Here is a 19,922-nt window from a genome sequence, read left to right as displayed (position 1 = left end):
CAGTGTTTGCAATCTGACGGGTTATCAAGATTCTCATCCTGCTTCTATTCTCTGGATTTCAATTTTATTTCACTCCCGATATTAAACTGTGAAATAACAACAACTTTCATTTCAACAATTCCCTGTCCAATCACCGTGTCCGACCCTGGTGTCCAGACTGACCCTTGACCCCTGGACCGAGCGGTGCCCATCAGACTGACCCTTGACCCTTGAACTGAGTGATGTGGACCTTGCAGGGGTTATATTATTATTGGGGTTGGGATTATTGCTGCTTATTATCCGGTGCCAGCGATGTTCTGATTTATACTTCACTCACACTGACCCTGGATACTGAACCGATGATTAGAATCTGGTTTCTTTTCACATTTAAAGAGAGGCGGAATCCTGAACTCTGCTCCCTGCAGTTACAGAGATCAACATGGCCATTTCCTAATGATGGGAGATCGGTGGGAAGGAGGTCGCGAGCTGCAAAGCCCAGGGAGTAAAGTGAGAAAGTGTGGGAGCCGCTTTGATGTGAGGTTGATATCGGGGAAAGGTCGCTGGGTTGGAATGCTGGACTCTCTGATCTCAGGCCCATCATTAGATTAGTGAGGGGAGAAATCTTTCATTCACAAATACCAGGAGAAATTAAACACAGACCACATTGCAGCATCTGAGTCCAGACAGGAGACAGAAGGAGCAAAGGTTGGGGCCTTCGAGACACAACCTATTACTGAGATTTCATATTTGGGGAAAGAGGATCAGGTTTTTATAATCGTGATATCGGAAAGGATTAGATAGTGGAGGGGATTAGATCAGTAATTTTCATAAGGAATTACATAAATTTGCAAGAAATGATGGATATTTATTAAGGGTGAACAGGATTTAATTATTTTTGAGGATTAATATTCTCGGCCTAGGTCCCTTGTGTTGATGACCCACAGACAGCTTTAGATATCGTTTCCTGCCCAGCTCATTGCTCTTTTACTCTGCAGTTTGCTGGGATGCTGATTAAATTCACATTATGTCGGTGTAATGTAAAACTAGCAAGATTCTAACATTGCAATCGAGCTGTACAGGGTCTTTAACACAGGAGACATTGGGAAAGAATCTTCAGCAGAATTTCCCCATCGCTGCAAAACACTCAACGATTTTAAACTCCAAATGTAGTCAGGGTGAGTGGTAATAGTCAGGTTAGGAGAGGCAGTAGTCAGGTTAGGAGAGGCAGTAGTCAGGGTGAATGGTAATAGTCAGGTTAGGAGAGGCAGTAGTCAGGGTGAATGGTAATAGGTTAGGAGAGGCAGTACTCAGGGTGAGTGGTAATAGTCAGGTTAGGAGAGGCAGTAGTCAGGGTGAATGGTAATAGTCAGGTTAGGAGAGGCAGTAGTCAGGGTGAATGGTAATAGTCAGGTTAGGAGAGGCAGTAGTCAGGGTGAATGGTAATAGTCAGGTTAGGAGAGGCAGTAGTCAGGGTGAATGGTAATATTCAGGTTAGGAGAGGCAGTAGTCAGGGTGAATGGTAATAGGTTAGGAGAGGCAGTAGTCAGGGTGAATGGTAATAGGTTAGGAGAGGCAGTAGTCAGGGTGAGTGGTAATAGGTTAGGAGAGGCAGTAGTCAGGGTGAGTGGTAATACTCAGGTTAGGAAAGGCAGTAGTCAGTGTGAATGGTAATAGTCAGGTTAGGAGAGGCAGTAGTCAGGGTGAATGGTAATAGTCAGGTTAGGAGAGGCAGTAGTCAGGGTGAATGGTAATAGTCAGGTTAGGAGAGGCAGTAGTCAGGGTGAATGGTAATAGTCAGGTTAGGAGAGGCAGTAGTCAGGGTGAATGGTAATAGTCAGGTTAGGAGAGGTAGCAGTCAGGGTGAATGGTAATAGTCAGGTTAGGAGAGGCAGTAGTCAGAGTGAATGGTAATAGTCAGATTAGGAGAGGCAGTAGTCAGAGTGAATGATAATAGTCAGGTTAGGAGAGGCAGTAGTCAGGGTGAATGGTAATAGGTTAGGAGAGGCAGCAGTCAGGGTGAATGGTAATAGTCAGGTTAGGAGAGGCAGCAGTCAGGGTGAATGGTAATAGTCAGGTTAGGAGAGGCAGTAGTCAGAGTGAATGGTAATAGTCAGGTTAGGAGAGGCAGTAGTCAGGGTGAATGGTAATAGGTTAGGAGAGGCAGTAGTCAGGGTGAATGGTAATAGTCAGGTTAGGAGAGGCAGTAGTCAGGGTGAGTGGTAATAGTCAGGTTAGGAGAGGCAGTAGTCAGGGTCAATGGTAATAGTCAGGTTAGGAGAGGCAGTAGTCAGGGTGAATAGTAATAGTCAGGTTAGGAGAGGCAGTAGTCAGGGTGAATGGTAATAGTCAGGTGAGGAGAGGCAGTAGTCAGGGTGAGTGGTAATAGTCAGGTTAGGAGAGGCAGTAGTCAGGTTAGGAGAGGCAGTAGACACGGTGAATGTTAATAATCAGGTTAGGAGAGGCAGTAGTCAGGGTGAATGGTAATAGTCAGGTTCGGAGAGGCAGTTGTCAGGGTGAGTGGTAATAGTCAGGTTAGGAGAGGCAGTAGTCAGGGTGAGTGTTAATAGTCAGGTTAGGAGAGGCAGTAGTCAGGGTGAATGGTAATAGTCAGGTTAGGAGAGGCAGTAGTCAGGGTGAATGGTAATAGTCAGGTTAGGAGAGGCAGTAGTCAGGGTGAATGGTAATAGTCAGGTTAAGTCTCCAGTTCTAATGTTACGAATCTGCTAAAATCAACTAATAACTGGAGATGTTTTATTGCCAATGAGGAGCTGTGTATATCATTTCCCAGCATTAATAATTCAGCTGCTGGACACGATCGATGCGAATCACTCCAGCTCATTAGTGCCGATTATTTGATGTGATGTTATTTATTGGAATTGAAGCTCTAATTCTTTCCTGTCCTGTATATTATGGGCTGGATCTGTTCTCAAACACCCCGATTGGTGCAAAGTTAAACTTTGCTGGGATTGGTGTCATAACAAATAGTCTCTTAATGTCCCAACATTAAAAACGGAGTCGGTGTTTGGGAAAATCCCGGGGCTCCAGATTCGGCCGCACTTTCTAGACTGAGGTCTTTCTAGCTGATCGCCTGCGGTGGGCTTCACTCACTGACGGTGGACACGGGGCCAGAAACACAGTGAGAGCAGGGCCGTTATGGGATGTCAGCAAAATGTACGTAAGGCACGGGTGGTGTTTAATGGGAGGCTGGTTTAGATTAGCAGTCACCCAGTGTACATTGAGGTGATTTGTATTCACACAAAATAACTGGACTGAATCTGTTCTTAATGTGTCGGCACTCAGACAATTATGAGGCAATAATTGGAGATTATTTAACTCATTTCTGCTTAATCAGGACTAATATATTACTGGGACATGAAAGAGATCAGATTAACCCAGACTGATATATTACTGGGACATGACAGAGATCGGATTTCCATCACCAGGAACTATTAAAACAAAAACCATGAAGACCGCTTGTCTAATTTATAATGACAGTCCAGCCCATCACAGATGTGTCTGTCCATGACGGTATTGGGAGGAGTGTTCACCGCACAGTCCTTGTGGAGATCAAGTCCTATCTTCACACTGAGGACCCCCTCCATCGTGTTGTGTGGCACTAACACCGTGCTAAATGGGATAGATTCAGAACAGATCGAGCAGCTCAAAACTGGGCATCAATGGGGCACTGTGGGCCATCAGCAGCAGAATTGTATTCCACCACAATCTGTAACATCACGGCCTGGCATATCCCTCAGTCTCCCAACACCATCAAGCCAGGCGACCAACCCTGGTTCAATGGGGAGTGTAGAAGAGCTTGCCAGGACCAGCACCAGGCGTACCCAGAAATGAAGTGCCAACCTGGCGAAGCTACAACACAGGATTACAGGCTAAACAGTGGAAGCAGCATGCTATAGACTGAGCCAAGCAATCCCACCACCAACGGATCAGATCAAAGCTCTGCAGTCCTGCCACATGCAGATGTGAATGGTGATGGACAATTAAACATCTAATGGGAGGAGGAGGCTCCATGAATATCCCCATCCTTATCAATGGTGGAGCCCAGCACGTGAGTGCAAAAGACAAGGCTGAAGCAAACATCTTTAGCCAGAAGTGTCGAGTGGACGATCTATCTTGGCCTTCTCTTGCGGTCCCATGATCACAGATGCCCCTCTGACAGTGCAGCACTCCCTCAGTACTGCCCCTCTGACAGTGCAGCGCTCCCTCAGTACTGCCACTCCGACAGTGCAGCGCTCCCTCAGTACTGCCCCTCCAACAGTGCAGCGCTCCCTCAGTACTGCCCCTCCGACAGTGCAGCACTCCCTCAGTACTGCCCCTCCAACAGTGCAGCACTCCCTCAGTACTGCCCCTCCGACAGTGCAGCACTCCCTCAGTACTGCCCCTTAGTCAGTGTAGCGCTCCCTTAGTACTGACCCTCCGACAGTGCAGCGCTCCATTTGTTCTGCCCCTCCAACAGTGCAGCACTCCCTCAGTACTGCCCCTCTGACGGTGCGGCGCTCCCTCAGTACTGCCCCTCCGACAGTGCAGCGCTCCCTCAGTACTGCCACTCCGACAGTGCAGCGCTCCCTCAGTACTGCCCCTCCGACAGTGCAGCGCTCCCTCAGTACTGCCCCTCCGACAGTGCAGCACTCCCTCAGTACTGCCCCTCCGACAGTGCAGCGCTCCCTCAGTACTGCCCCTCCGACATTGCGGCGCTCCCTCAGTACTGCACTGGGAGTATCGGCCGGGATTTTGTGCTCGATTCTCTGGAGTGGGACTTGAACCCACGACCTTCATGACTCAGAGGTGAGAGTGCTGCCCACTGAGCCACGGCTGACTCTGAGGAATGGAATCTTTCTCTGATGAAACATTATTATTTCAAACTCCGTGTGTCAGTCAGAACCAGCTGGAGTTAATCTAATCGTGTGGATCGTGGACAGAAACATTCCGGTTTATCTGTAATTGGGAATGAATTTAATTGCAGCAACTTCCTCCCCTTCTGCTCCCAAAGCTTGTTGTATTTGCAGAATATAATACTTGTATTAATCAGACTATTTGATCCTGACTGCACCAGCCAACTGATCCAATTAATCTCCCGCTGCTCACTGTGAAAAGGCCCATTAACAGGTGTCCATTATTCTAATGGTGGAGGTTCCCCGGGGGGTTCGGGCGGGGGGTTTGGGGATTCCAGGAGTGGGTTTGAACCTCCCCCCGCGGCCTCTTTCTCTGTCGGTTCCCCGGGGGGTTCGGGCGGGGGGTTTGGGGATTCCAGGAGTGGGTTTGAACCTCCCCCCGCCACCTCTTTCTCTGTCGGTTCCCCGGGGGGTTCGGGCGGGGTGTTTGGCGATTCCAGGAGCGGGTTTGAACCTCTCCCCGCGGCCTCTTTCTCTGTCGGTTCCCCGGGAGGTTCGGGCGGGGGGTGTTGGGGATTCCAGGAGTGGGTTTGAACCTCCCCCCGCGGCCTCTTTCTCTGTCGGTTCCCCGGGAGGTTCGGGCGGGGGGTGTTGGGGATTCCAGGAGTGGGTTTGAACCTCCCCCCGCGGCCTCTTTCTCTGTCGGTTCCCCGGGAGGTTCGGGCGGGGGGTGTTGGGGATTCCAGGAGTGGGTTTGAACCTCCCCCCGCGGCCTCTTTCTCTGTCGGTTCCCCGGGAGGTTCGGGCGGGGGGTGTTGGGGATTCCAGGAGTGGGTTTGAACCTCTCCCCGCGGCCTCTTTCTCTGTCGGTTCCCCGGGGGGTTCGGGCGGGGGGTTTGGGGATTCCAGGAGTGGGTTTGAGCCTCCCCCCGCCGCCTCTTTCTCTGTCGGTTCCCCGGGGGGTTCGGGCGGGGGGCTTGGGGATTCCAGGAGCGGGTTTGAACCTCCCCCCGCGGCCTCTTTCTCTGTCGGTTCCCCGGGGGGTTCGGGCGGGGGGTTTGGGGATTCCAGGAGTGGGTTTGAACCTCCCCCCGCAGCCTCTTTCTCTGTCGGTTCCCCGGGGGGTTCGGGCGGGGGGTTTGGGGATTCCAGGAGTGGGTTTGAACCTCCCCCCGCAGCCTCTTTCTCTGTCGGTTCCCCAGGGGGTTCGGGCGGGGTGTTTGGGGATTCCAGGAGCGGGTTTGAACCTCCCCCCGCGGCCTCTTTCTCTGTCGGTTCCCTGGGGGGTTCGGGCGGGGGGTTTGGGGATTCCAGGAGCGGGTTTGAACCTCCCCCCGCGGCCTCTTTCTCTGTCGGTTCCCCGGGGGGTTCGGGCGGGGGGTTTGGGGATTCCAGGAGCGGGTTTGAACCTCCCCCCGCGGCCTCTTCCTCTGTCGGTTCGGGCGGGGGGTTTGGGGATTCCAGGAGTGGGTTTGAACCTCCCCCCGCGGCCTCTTTCTCTGTCGGTTCCCCGGGGGGGTTCGGGCGGGGGGTTTGGGGATTCCAGGAGTGGGTTTGAACCTCCCCCCGCAGCCTCTTTCTCTGTCGGTTCCCCGGGGGGGGGTTCGGGCGGGGGGTTTGGGGATTCCAGGAGCGGGTTTGAACCTCCCCAGATGTTGCAGCATCTGTCAGGGGCCTGGGAGGGAGTTACAAGCCCAGCCTCCCATCCAGTCAATGTTGGGCAGTGAGAGGGAGGGAAAGGGAAGATGAAATGGTTGTAACAATGAAGGAGAAAGAAGGGAGAAGTTTACAAATAAACATCTACAATGATAAAAAGGTCAGTGGAAAGTGAACACACAGAAACCCAAATACTGTCCACAGACTCTCCCTGTCCCGGGTGCCCGGGGCTGAGATTTATATTCCAGCTGACTTCAGTCAGAAATAAGAAACACATCTTTGAATTATTGATCTTTCCGACATGTTTCTTTCAACTTGTTTTAACTCTCACTCGACATCCTGTCAACTGAGGCAGTAAATATTTCATTGGGGAAGTCAGTTGGTGTCATTGTTTGCTCAGGTTTCTGGCTGATAGTCGATGAGAAATAGGTTCGGAGAAATTTGAAAGAATTTTAAACGAAAGTTGAAAGTTAGGTGTCAGAGTGTCTCAGTGGGCAGCACTCGCCTCTGAGTCAGAAGGTCGAGGGTTCAAGTTCCACTCCAGAGACTCGAGCCCTTAATCCAGGCTGAGACTCCCAGTGCAGTACTGAGGGAGTGCTGCACTGTCAGAGGGGCAGTACTGAGGGAGTGCTGCACTGTCGGAGGGGCAGTACTGAGGGAGTGTTGCACTGTCGGAGGGGCAGTACTGAGGGAGTGCTGCACTGTCAGAGGGGCAGTACTGAGGGAGCACTGCACTGTCGGAGGGGCAGCACTGAGGGAGTGTTGCACTGTCGGAGGGGCAGTGCTGAGGGAGTGCTGCACTGTCAGAAGGGCAGTACTGAGGGAGTGTTGCACTGTTGGAGGGGCAGTACTGAGGGAGCGCCGCACTGTCAGAAGGGCAGTACTGAGGGAGAAATTTGAATTGGTCGCGCAAGCCCGTTAAAGGGACCGCGCCCCCCCCCCCCAAAATATTAGCGGGACATTGCACAGCGATAATCTGAAGAGGAGCAAGGGAGTTCTCCCTGGTGTCCTGGCCAATATTTATCCCTCAATCCAGGATAATCTAAAACAGATTATCTGGTCGTTGTCACATTGCTGTTTGTGGGATCTTGCTGTGTGCAAATTGGCTGCCAGTTTTCCTACATTACAACAGTGACTACACTTCAAGAAAAGTACTTCATTGGCTGTGAAGCACTTTGGGCCGTCCTGAGGTGGTGAAAGGCGCTATAGAAATGCGAGTTCTTTCTATTGCCAGTGATCCAGGTCCTCGACACGGGCTGAATCTGTAAATGTCACGGCCTGGGTTTGGCTGCTCAGTTCTCACATCAGTGTCTTGGTTTCCGCCCCTGACAGAATGGACTGTTTCCATCACTCAGAGGCTCCTTCACTGACCCACAAATCATCATTTGACCGATAACACCGGCACGCTGCCAGGAATTTAAAGGTTGAATCCGTCAGCTGTCGACTGTCTCAATCTGAGGAGAACAATCCCAGCTTCTCCAGTCTCTCCCCGCAACTGAACTCCCTCATCCCTGGAACCATTCTCAAAATCTCCCCTTAACCTTCCCTGATCGAAGGGAACAATCCCAGCTTCTCCAGTCTCTCCCCGCAACTGAACTCCCTCATCCCTGGTACCATTCTCGAAATCTCCCCTTAACCTTCCCTGATCGAAGGGAACAATCCCAGCTTCTCCAGTCTCTCCCTGCAACTGAACTCCCTCATCCCTGGTACCATTCTAGTAAATCTCCCCTTAACCTTCCCTGATCGAAGGGAACAATCCCAGCTTCTCCAGTCTCTCCCTGCAACTGAACTCCCTCATCCCTGGTACCATTCTAGTAAATCTCCTCTGCACCCTCTCCAAGGCCTTGACATCCTTCCTAAAGTTTGGTGCCCAGAATTGGACACAATACTCCATGCTTGTCCGGGTTAGCCTGGTTCTTACAACTTGTGTTTCACTGTGAGGAACAAGTGAATGAAGATGTGAGGAGATTGGTGAGTGGAGAGAGTGAGGGACTGGGCAACGTGCAATGGATGAAGAGGACACGGATCAGCCTGAGCCCCCAGGCCTCATTATTAAACTTAGGGGGTGGTGTTCCGGGGTAAGTGTTCAGGGGTCAGAGTTCAGGGGTCGCTGTTCAGGGGTCAGGCTTCAGGGGAGGGGTTCACGGGGATAGGGTTCAGGGGAGGGGTTCACAGGGATGGGGTCAGGGTTCAGGGGGTTGGGGTTCAGGGTTCAGTCCATTCGGCTGTTTACACTCGGTGGGTTTGCCCTCATGGTCAGACAGCAGGAACCAGGAACCTTGTGAAATGTAACAGAGAATCAGCAGAGAGCGAGAAATGGAGCGAGGGAACTGGCCGAGAATAATCGTCAACTAACGGGACATTTTCAGCTCGCTAAACACGAGGGTCTCGCTCTCCCTGGGGGAGTGAGGGGGTGGGATTTTTCTCACATTCTCATTTGGTAAAGAACCGGTGATCAGACACACCGAGCCACATAAAGAGCTATTAGGACAGGTGACCAAAAGCTGGGTCAAAGAGGGAGGTTTTAAGGAGCGTCTTAAAGAAGGAGAGAGAGGTGGAGAGGTTTAGGGAGGGAATTCCAGAGCTTGGGGCCCAGGCAGCTGAAGGCACGGCCGCCAATGGTGGGGCGAAGGAATTGAACACAAGGCTTTACTCTATTTCTAACATTTCCTCTACCTGAACTAACGCTCCTCACTTTGATAAATAAACCTTGAAATGTGTTTTGAAATCTTCACCTTTGCCTGAGCCGCGGTGACTGTGTTTATTGTGTGTGTGGAGCTTTGAGACATTTCTGAGAGATGTGGTCAGGTTCTGTTTAAATACTCGTCACTCTGAAACCGGCAAATCCATTTAAATAGAGAATGGGAATCCATCTTTAAGAGACTCGGCCCAGATTTATCTTGAAGGTGAGTTACTGATAATGCTGAATACAAATTGATTCACAGATTCCTGAACTCTGAGTGAGCTGGTCTGAAATGAACAGGAGCCTCTCCAAATGAGAAGATGTCCCTTTAATTCATTCCCAGGTATTTTACCTTGAGTTTAAAGATCAGAACAATTTATCTTCAAAGGTCAATTGGATTGTGACATCTGTATAATAATTCAACCCATCTCCAAACCGCAGATTGCTAATCTGGTGCAGAAATGTGACATTCCCAGATCTCCCAAATCCCTTCAGTGAATCTGCGCACACATTCCAAGATATCCACACATCACTTCACATTATTGCTAAACACACTGGAGCCCAATAAATAACTGAGATCCAGAAATCTCTCCACGGTATTTTACTGAAATGATCACCGAGTGATTAAATCTCATTGAGAGATCGGCCAATCATTTTGAGATGTTTTGAGAGGAGTTCCAGATCTTTCTCTATGATTGGCCTTTGTGCTGAAGGCCTGACTGTGAATCAGAACCAGTGATGTGTGTGTGGATCTAAGGGGCGATGCCAGTGGGGAGATATTCATGCCGGGGATAGGGCTCAGAGTTAATGCTACACCCCGTACCCCCGATTCCCCACCACACCCTCCCTGGACTCAGGTCCCCAACCGTCCGGGATTGGCCTGGAGTCCCCAGTACTGAGGGAGAGCTGCACTGTCGGAGGGGCAGTACTGAGGGAGCGCTGCACTGTCGGAGGGGCAGTACTGAGGGAGCGCTGCACTGTCGGAGGGGCAGTACTGAGGGAGTGCTGCACTGTTGGAGGGGCAGTACTGAGGGATTGCTGCATTGTCAGAGGGGCAGTACTGAGGGAGCCCCGCACTGTCGGAGGGGCAGTACTGAGGGAGCGCTGCACTGTCAGAGGGGCAGTACTGTGGGAGCGCCGCACTGTCAGAGGGGCAGTACTGAGGGAGCGCTACGCTGTCTATGGGGCGGTACTGAGGGAGCGCTGCACTGTCGGAGATGCAGTCTTTCAGATGAGACATATAGCCAAGGACCTGTCTGTCCTCTCAGGTGGATGTAAATGATCTCACTGCACTATTTTGAAGAAGAGCAGGGGAGTTCTCCCCGGTGTCCTGGGGCCAATATTTATCCCTCAACCAACACCTAAAACAGCTGATCTGATCATTTATTACATCGCTGTTTGTGGGAGCTTGCTGTGCACAAATTGCCTGCCGTGTTTCCAACATTACAGCAGTGACTACACTTCAAAATTACTTCATTAGCAGTAAAGTCCTGAGTCCTCTCTGTAACCTCCTCAAGCCCGACAACATTTCGAGATCTCCGCGCTCCACCAATTCTGGCTACGTGTATCCCCGATTATAATCGCTCCACCATTGGTGGCCGTGCCTTCAGCTGCCTGGGCCCCAAGCTCTGGAATTCCCTCCCTAAACCTCTCCGCCTCTCTCTCCTCCTTTAAGATGCTTTTTAAACCGACCTCTTTGACCCAGCTTTTGCTCATCTGCCCGAATATCACCTCGTGTGGCTCAGTGTCAAATGTGGTTTGATAATCGCTCCTGTGAAGCACCCTGGGATGTTTCACGACAATATAGGCACTATAGAAATGTAAGTTGTTGTTGTGGGCGGCGCTATAGAAATGCAAGTTGTTGTGGGCGGCGCTATAGAAATGCAAGTTATTGTTGTGGGCGGCACTGTGGAAATGCCAGTTGTTGTTGTTGTGGGCGGCGCTATATAAATGAAAGTTGTTGTGGGCGGCACTAGAGAAATGCAAGTTGTTGTTGTTGTGGGCGGCGCTATAGAAATGCCAGCCTTTCTTTCTTGAAGCGGATTGGGTGGATCTCCAGCAGGAAGTTGGGTTCATTTTATTTCTGTGATTTTGGACCCACAACATCTAAAAATAGTGACTGGAAGACAAACCTCGGCCTCAATATGGTCGGTTAAGCCCCTCCCTTACCGAGGGCTGAGAAACTGGTAAAGGATTTCCCACATACAGATTGTTGCTTCATCATAAGCCGATAACATTCGAACCGAGAAAAAGGGAGATTCTCACTCACAGCCTGTGCATCGTGCAACTCACTGCAACAACTTCATTTATATAGCGCCATTAATGTAGTAAAACGTCCCAAGGGGCTTCACAGGAGCGTAAATCAGACAATATTTGACACCGAGCCACATCAGGAGATATTCGGGCAGGTGAGGTTTTATGGAGCATCTTAAAGGTGGAGAGGTTTAGGGAGGGAATTCCAGAGCTTGGGACCCAGGCAGCTGAAGGCACTGCCGCCAATGGTGGAGCAAAGGGAGTGGGGGATAGACAAGAGGCCAGAATTGGAGGAGCTCAGAGATCTCGGAGGGTTGTGGGGCTGGAGGAGGTTACAGAGATAGGGATGGGCGAGGTTACAGAGATAGGGAGGGTGGAGGTTACAGAGAAAGGGAGGGAGGAGGTTACAGAGATAGGGAGGGAAGAGGTTACAGAGATAGGGAGGGAGGAGGTTACAGAGATAGGGAGGGTGGAGGTTGCAGAGAAAGGGAGGGAGGAGGTTACAGAGATAGGGAGGGAGGAGGTTACAGAGATAGGGAGAGAGGAGGTTCCAGAGATAGGGAGGGAGGAGGTTACAGAGATAGGGAGGGAGGATGATGAGTAGTGGAGAATGGGGGTTAGTGAGGGAGGATGATGAGTAGTGGAGAATAGGGTTAGTGAGGGAGGATGATGAGTAGTGGAGAATAGGGGTTAGTGAGGGAGGATGATGAGTAGTGGAGAATAGGGGTTAGTGAGGGAGGATGATGAGTAGTGGAGAATAGGGGTTAGTGAGGGAGGATGATGAGTAGTGGAGAATAGGGTTAGTGAGGGAGGATGATGAGTAGTGGAGAATAGGGGATAGTGAGGGAGGATGATGAGTAGTGGAGAATAGGGGTTAGTGAGGGAGGATGATGAGTAGTGGAGAATAGGGTTAGTGAGGGAGGATGATGAGTAGTGGAGAATAGGGGTTAGTGAGGGAGGATGATGAGTAGTGGAGAATAGGGGTTAGTGAGGGAGGATGATGAGTAGTGGAGAATAGGGGTTAGTGAGGGAGGATGATGAGTAGTGGAGAATAGGGTTAGTGAGGGAGGATGATGAGTAGTGGAGAATAGGGGATAGTGAGGGAGGATGATGAGTAGTGGAGAATGGGGGTTAGTGAGGGAGGATGATGAGTGGAGAATAGGGGTTAGTGAGGGAGGATGATGAGTAGTGGAGAATAGGGGTTAGTGAGGGAGGATGATGAGTAGTGGAGAATAGGGGTTAGTGAGGGAGGATGATGAGTAGTGGAGAATGGGGGTTAGTGAGGGAGGATGATGAGTAGTGGAGAATAGGGGGTTAGTGAGGGAGGATGATGAGTAGTGGAGAATGGGGGTTAGTGAGGGAGGATGATGAGTAGTGGAGAATGGGGGTTAGTGAGGGAGGATGATGAGTAGTGGAGAATGGGGGTTAGTGAGGGAGGATGATGAGTAGTGGAGAATGGGGGTTAGTGAGGGAGGATGATGAGTGGAGAATAGGGGTTAGTGAGGGAGGATGATGAGTAGTGGAGAATAGGGGTTAGTGAGGGAGGATGATGAGTAGTGGAGAATAGGGGTTAGTGAGGGAGGATGATGAGTAGTGGAGAATAGGGGTTAGTGAGGGAGGATGATGAGTAGTGGAGAATGGGGGTTAGTGAGGGAGGATGATGAGTAGTGGAGAATGGGGGTTAGTGAGGGAGGATGATGAGTAGTGGAGAATGGGGGTTAGTGAGGGAGGATGATGAGTAGTGGAGAATGGGGGTTAGTGAGGGAGGATGATGAGTAGTGGAGAATGGGGGTTTGTGAGGGAGGATGATGAGTAGTGGAGAATAGGGGTTAGTGAGGGAGGATGATGAGTAGTGGAGAATGGGGGTTAGTGAGGGAGGATGATGAGTAGTGGAGAATGGGGGTTAGTGAGGGAGGATGATGAGTAGTGGAGAATAGGGGTTAGTGAGGGAGGATGATGAGTAGTGGAGAATGGGTGTTAGTGAGGGAGGATGATGAGTAGTGGAGAATGGGGGTTAGTGAGGGAGGATGATGAGTAGTGGAGAATGGGGGTTAGTGAGGGAGGATGATGAGTAGTGGAGAATAGGGGTTAGTGAGGGAGGATGATGAGTAAGTGGAGAATGGGGGTTAGTGGAGGAGATGATGAGGTAGTGGAGAATAGGGGTTAGTGAGGGAGGATGATGAGTAGTGGAGAATAGGGGTTAGTGAGGGAGGATGATGAGTAGTGGAGAATAGGGGTTAGTGAGGGAGGATGATGAGTAGTGGAGAATAGGGGTTAGTGAGGGAGGATGATGAGTAGTGGAGAATAGGGGTTAGTGAGGGAGGATGATGAGTAGTGGAGAATAGGGGTTAGTGAGGGAGGATGATGAGTAGTGGAGAATGGGGTTAGTGAGGGAGGATGATGAGTAGTGGAGAATAGGGGTTAGTGAGGGAGGAGATGAGTGTGGAGAATAGGGGTTTGTGAGGGAGGATGATGAGTAGTGGAGAATAGGGGTTAGTGAGGAGGATGATGAGTAGTGGAGAATAGGGTTAGTGAGGGAGGATGATGAGTAGTGGAGAATAGGGTTAGTGAGGGAGGATGATGAGTAGTGGAGAATGGGGGTTAGTGAGGGAGGATGATGAGTAGTGGAGAATGGGGGTTAGTGAGGGAGGATGATGAGTAGTGGAGAATGGGGGTTAGTGAGGGTAGAGAACTTTACAGCGGAGAAAGAGAAGGAGACATGAAGGCTGGGGGAGAGTAATGAAGAAAGAGGAGAAAGGGGAGAGATAGAAGTGATGGAGCTCGGGTCCGGAGCGGCAGCCAAAATGAACCTAGTTGAATTTTTTGGGAGGAGGTAACAGATGTGTTAGATAAGGGAATGCCTATGCATGTTATTTACATGGACTTCCAGAAGGCATTCAACAAGGTTCCACATAAGAGACTGTTAACAAAAATGAGAGCACGTGGAATTGGAGGCAACATATTGGCTTGGATAGAGAATTGATTAGGAGGTAGAAGACAGAGAGTAGGGGCATTGGGTATATACTCCAATTGGCAGGATGTGACTAGTGGTGACCCCCAGGGATCTGTACTGGGGCCTAGAGTTTCACTATATTATAAATGACTTGGATGAAGGAATAGAGAGCCGTATATCTGAGTTTGCTGATGACAAGTTATGCGGCACAGTAAATGGGTTACATAGTATTACATAGTATTTATAGCACAGAAACAGGCCATTCGGCCCAACTGGTCCGTGCCGGTGTTTATGCTCCACACGAACCTCCTCCCACCCTACTTCATCTCACCCCATCAACATATCCTTCTATTCCTTTCTCCCTCGTGTGTTTATCCAGCTTCCCCTTAAACGCATCTGTGCTATTCACCTCAACCACTCCCTGTGGTAACGAGTTCCACATTCTCACCACTCTCTGGGTAAAGAAGTTTCTACTGAATTCCCTATTGGATTTACTGGTGAATCTTGTATATTTATGGCCTCAAGTCCTGGTCTCCCCCGCAAGTGGAAACATCTTCTCCACACCTACCCTTTCATAATTTTAAAGACCTCTATCAGGTCACCCTTCAGCGTTCTCTTTTCAACCTGTTAACTGCCTTGCTAATCCTATTTTAATATACAATTCCGATTTTGGGTCTTTTGGCTCTTGTTTCCCGTCTTCCGAGAATCACGCCAGCTGCAATGAGTCAGGTTTCTGGAGGACATGAATTGTTGTCAGTTGCTGCAGCCACTTAAAAACGCTCCTGCAACGTGGCTGACATCCAAATGCTACAACTTTGTTATTGGACGTTTGGGATAAGATTTGCAACTCTACTGACCCTGTGACTGTTCAAGCTGAGAGCCATCTGCAGTGTGACCTGATTGGAATAATCTCAGGCCACTTTGTGCGCTTGCAAGGTTCTTGCCTCAACTGAAATCTATAGCAACGGGATGGGTACCATTTATATCCTCTCACCCTGGTCGTCAGATTCGGAGGAAGAGCAGCTGTGGCAGAGGCACAACCAGCCACGACAGCAACATCAGCACCAGGAGCGCAAACCTCTTCCTCACCCACCTGATGCTGCACAGGGCGGAGGGCCTCAGCGCAGGGCTGCACCTTGCTGCAGGAGATACACCCAACACAGGGTTTACAAGCAGAATATCGGCTTCCTCAGCATGACTGAGCAGCAGTGCCAAAGGAAGCTGAGACTTTCGAGAGACGTAGTCGCTGACATCTGCGCAATGCTGCACCAACACCTGGAACCCAGAGGAGCATGTGGACACTCCTTACCAGTGACTGCCAAAGTCACCACCGCACTCAACTTCTTTGCTTCGGGCTCCTTCTAGGGATCAGCTGCAGACATCAGCGGCATCTCCCAGTCGGCCGCACACACCTGCATCACGCAGGTCACCGATGCCCTCTTTGCAAAGGCGCACAATTACATCCACTTCTCCATGGATGGCCCAAGTGTGACCGCGCGTGCGGTTGGCTTTGCCAATATGGCAGGCTTTCCAATGGTGCAGGGCGTCATAGACTGCACACATGTAGCCATTAGGGCCCCCTATCACAACCCAGCTGCGTTTGTCAACCGCAAGGGCTTCCACTCCCTGAACGTCCAGCTGGTGTGTAACCACAGGAAGATCATCATGCATGTTTGCGCTAAGTACCCTGGCAGTTGCCATGACTCCTTCATCCTGCGTCAGTCTACTGTGCTTCAGCTCTTCCATCCACCAACCCAACTTTCCAGATGGCTCCTTGGCGACAAGGGCTATTCCCTGAAAAAGTGGCTAATGACACCGATGAGGAGGCCAACAAACGAGGCTGAGGAGTGCTACAATGTGAGTCACTTATCCACCAGAAGCATCATCGAGCAAACCATCGGCATTGCTCAAAATGCACTTCCGGTGCCTTGACAGATCTGGTGGAGCCCTGCAGTATGCACCAGCCAGGGTGTCCAGAATCATCGTGGTCTGCTGTGCCATGCACAACATCGCACAGCAGCGCGGCTTAGTGCTGCCGGACGAACAAGTGGCTCAGCGCGCACACTCCTCGGAAGAAGAGGAGGAGGAGGATGTAGAGGAGCATGAGGAGGATGATGGGGAGCCACACGTTGCGAGGTCGGATGTGGCCAATACAGCCGCACGCGACCGCATTGCTGGCCGTCTGGCAAGGGAAGCACTCATCCATGCCAGATTCACGTAAGCTTACGCTTCAAACACAGGTGGCTGGCAGATGGAGATGAATATAAGGCCGACATTCTCAAAACCTCATGCATCAGCTGTCCAATAAACGGTGGTTTCCGCCCACTCTCACCATCATCATCATTATAAATGGAATTAGCCCTGAGCCCTCACTCTTGAACTTCCATTTCCCAGAATGCATAGGCCAGAACCTCAACTCTTGGCCATCACTTTTGTTTAATTACATCACAAAAGGATGACACTCGATATTTAACAACACTATAAAACACCCAAGTGACTACCCTTGTGACTATTTGTGCTTTAACTTCGTCTTACGTGTGCTCCTACGTGGTGCTTCCCCTGTGGCTTCAGCAGATGTAGAGGCACCTTGCTCACTCTGGTGCTGCGCCTGCTTAGACTCCTCTGGGTTTGGGAGCCTGTGAGGGCTCCTCCACAGCCATCTCAGTTTCTCTCTCCACAGATGCTGCCTGACCTGCTGAGCATTTCCAGCATTTTCTGTTTTTATTTCAGATTTCCAGCATCCACAGTATTTTGCTTTTGTATCTATATTGAGGTTCATTTGCCAATTACATGCCCATTCTGCAGTTTATTAATGTCGTCTTGTATTTTGTTGCAGTCCTCATCTGTGTTAACTACAACCCCAAATTTGGCGTTGTCCACAAATTTTGAAATTGTACTTCTGATTCCCGAGTCCAATTCATTTATTTAAATGGTGAACAACAGTGGTCCCAGCACTGATCCTTGTGGAACACCACTTCACACCTTTTGCCAGTCTGCGTAACTCCTTTTAATTCCTATTCTCTGTTTTCTGTTTTGTAGCCAGCTTGCTCTCCATTCTGCTGCTTGTCCCCTGACTCCATGGGGGAGAAATTCGGTGTCGCCCCATTTGGGGTGCAATTATCGGCCGGGCGCAAAGTTTAGCGCCTGCCGCTAATTATCGCCTCCGACTGCAAACTTGGCTTCTATCACCCCTGGGGGTGATTGGAGCGCTAAATCAGGCGCTACACACCTCTCTAAAGGCGCTAACACCGAGGAGCGAGGCGCTACCTCAGAGCGCTGGCGAAGCTCAGGTGATGTCAGTCAGCAATGGAACACAGACACACTGGTGCCGGCCAGTTCTTAAAGGTGAGGGTCGATCTTGCTCTCCATCCACACACTGCTCATTGCAGCCTTGAATCTCTGCCTGGAGAGACCTCTACAACAATTCTGCTGGAAAGAACAATGGCGGGGCCCAGGGAAAGAGTTCAGAGTGCAGCCCCCATAGACTCTTCTAAATCGATGCAAGGAAGGTCAAATCAAAATGAACCTGCAAAGTGCTGCTCAGTCCCCAAAACTCCTTCACACAGCGTTGAATCTCTCCAGAAGTCTGTCTCTCTCTCTCAGAATGCGTGGTGCAAAAATGTCACCAACAAAAAAAGGCACCAAGCAGCCGCCTTTAAATAGCGCTCCCCTAGTCCCTTCCCGACTGCAAAACGTTCCCCTCAACCTGTCGTTGCTAGCGGCAGGCGAAAAGGCAGGGGGCATCACTCAATATCCGGTCCGGGACGTTACCAGGGCGTTGCACACTTGACTGATGTCACGATCTGCGGGCGCAGGAGATCGTGGCGGTAGTGTTTAGCGTCGCCGCAAAATGTCTGGTCAATTTCGTGAGCGGCGCAAACATCGCCGTGCCCGGGCGCTAGTAGCGCCCTCTTAGAGTGCTAACGGGAGGCACAAAGCAACCAAATTTTTCCCTCCATATGTTCTGACCTTAGTCATGACTCATGAGTCTTATTTTGCCGTACCTTATCGCAGGCCTTTGGGAAATCCAAATATAATACATCTACTGCATTACCCTTATCTACCCTTTCTGTTACTTCTTCAAAGAATTCGATAGGGTTGGTCAAGCATGTCCTTCCCTTTTGGAATCCGTGCTGACTACTCTTTATTATATTTTCAGTTTCTACATGGTTTTTCCGTTACACCTTTGAGTAAGGATTCCATTATCTTTCCTACCACCAATGTTAAGTTAATTAATCTACGGTTTTCTGGACTTGTTCTACCTCCCTTTTTAAATATAGGAATCACACTAGCTGTCCGCCAGTCCTCTGGCACTATTTCCTTTTCTAATTAACTTTTATATATGTGTAATAGTGCTTCTGCTATCTCTTCCCTAACGTCTTTTAATATACGCGGATGCAATCCATCCAGACCAAGTTTGATTTGTTTATCAATTATCTCCCCCTTTCTATCTTAAATCTCTTTGTCATGTCCACCATGTTAGTCTCCCTGGTGAATACCGAGGCAAAGTAATTATTTAATATTTCTGCCATTTCGCCATCATTACCTGTGAGTTTATTGTGTGTATCCCTTAGTGGTCCTATCCCGATCCTGATTTTCCTTTTGCTATTTGTGTGTCTGTACAATACTTTATTTCTTTTTATATTCCGCGATAATTTAATTCTGTAGTTTCTCTTTGCCTACCTAATTTTTTTTTTACTTCTTTCCTAACCTTTACATATTCCCTTTTGTCATCCTCTTTGTTGTCTGTGTACTTAGTGTATGCCTTTTTCTTTAGTTTCAATTTTGCCCTTATTTCTTTCTCCATTCATTGTGTGTCATTACTGGCTAGTTTGTTCTTGCTTTTTTGTGGGATATATTTCTCCTGGATTCTCTTGATCCCTGTTTTAAATGTTTCCCACTGTTGTTCTATTTCTTTGTTTGTCAGTAAATTTTTCCAGTTTATTTTCCCTAGTTCCATTCTGATCCCTTTAAAATCAGCTTTTTACCAATTCACCAAAAGACCAACGTTGGTTTTTGTCTTACATATGTCCTTCTCAATCTTTATCTGAAACCTTATTATGTGTGGTCACTATTGGCTAGATGTTCCTCTATGCTTGCTTCTAAGCATGCAGGTGCAGCAGGCGGTTAAGAAGGCAAATGGTATGTTGGCCTTCGTAGTGAGAGGGTTTGAGTACAGGAACAAGGATGTCTTGCTGTAGTTGTACAGGGACTTGGTGAGACCACATCTTGAGTATTGTATGCAGTTTTGGTCGCCTTATCTGAGGAAGGATGTTCTTGCCATGGAAGGAGTTCAGCGAAGATTCACCAGGCTGATACCTGGGATGGCAGGAATGACGTATGAGGAGAGATTGGGTTGATTGGGCTTATACTCGCTGGAGTTTAGAAGAATGAGAGGGGATCTCATTGAAACTTATAAAATTCTGACAGGACTGGACAGACTAGATGCAGGAAGGATGTTCCCGGTGGTTGGGGAGTCCAGAACCAGGGGTCACAGTCTAAAGATAAGGGGTAAGTCATTTAGGACAGAGATGAGGAGGAATTTCTT

The sequence above is a fragment of the Somniosus microcephalus genome, chromosome 3, assembly GCF_052327205.1.
Source record: "Somniosus microcephalus isolate GS21.2 chromosome 3, FLI_Smic_1.0, whole genome shotgun sequence".
NCBI classification, from domain to species: Eukaryota; Metazoa; Chordata; class Chondrichthyes; order Squaliformes; family Somniosidae; genus Somniosus; species Somniosus microcephalus.
Note: the sequence above shows the minus strand (reverse complement) of the source record.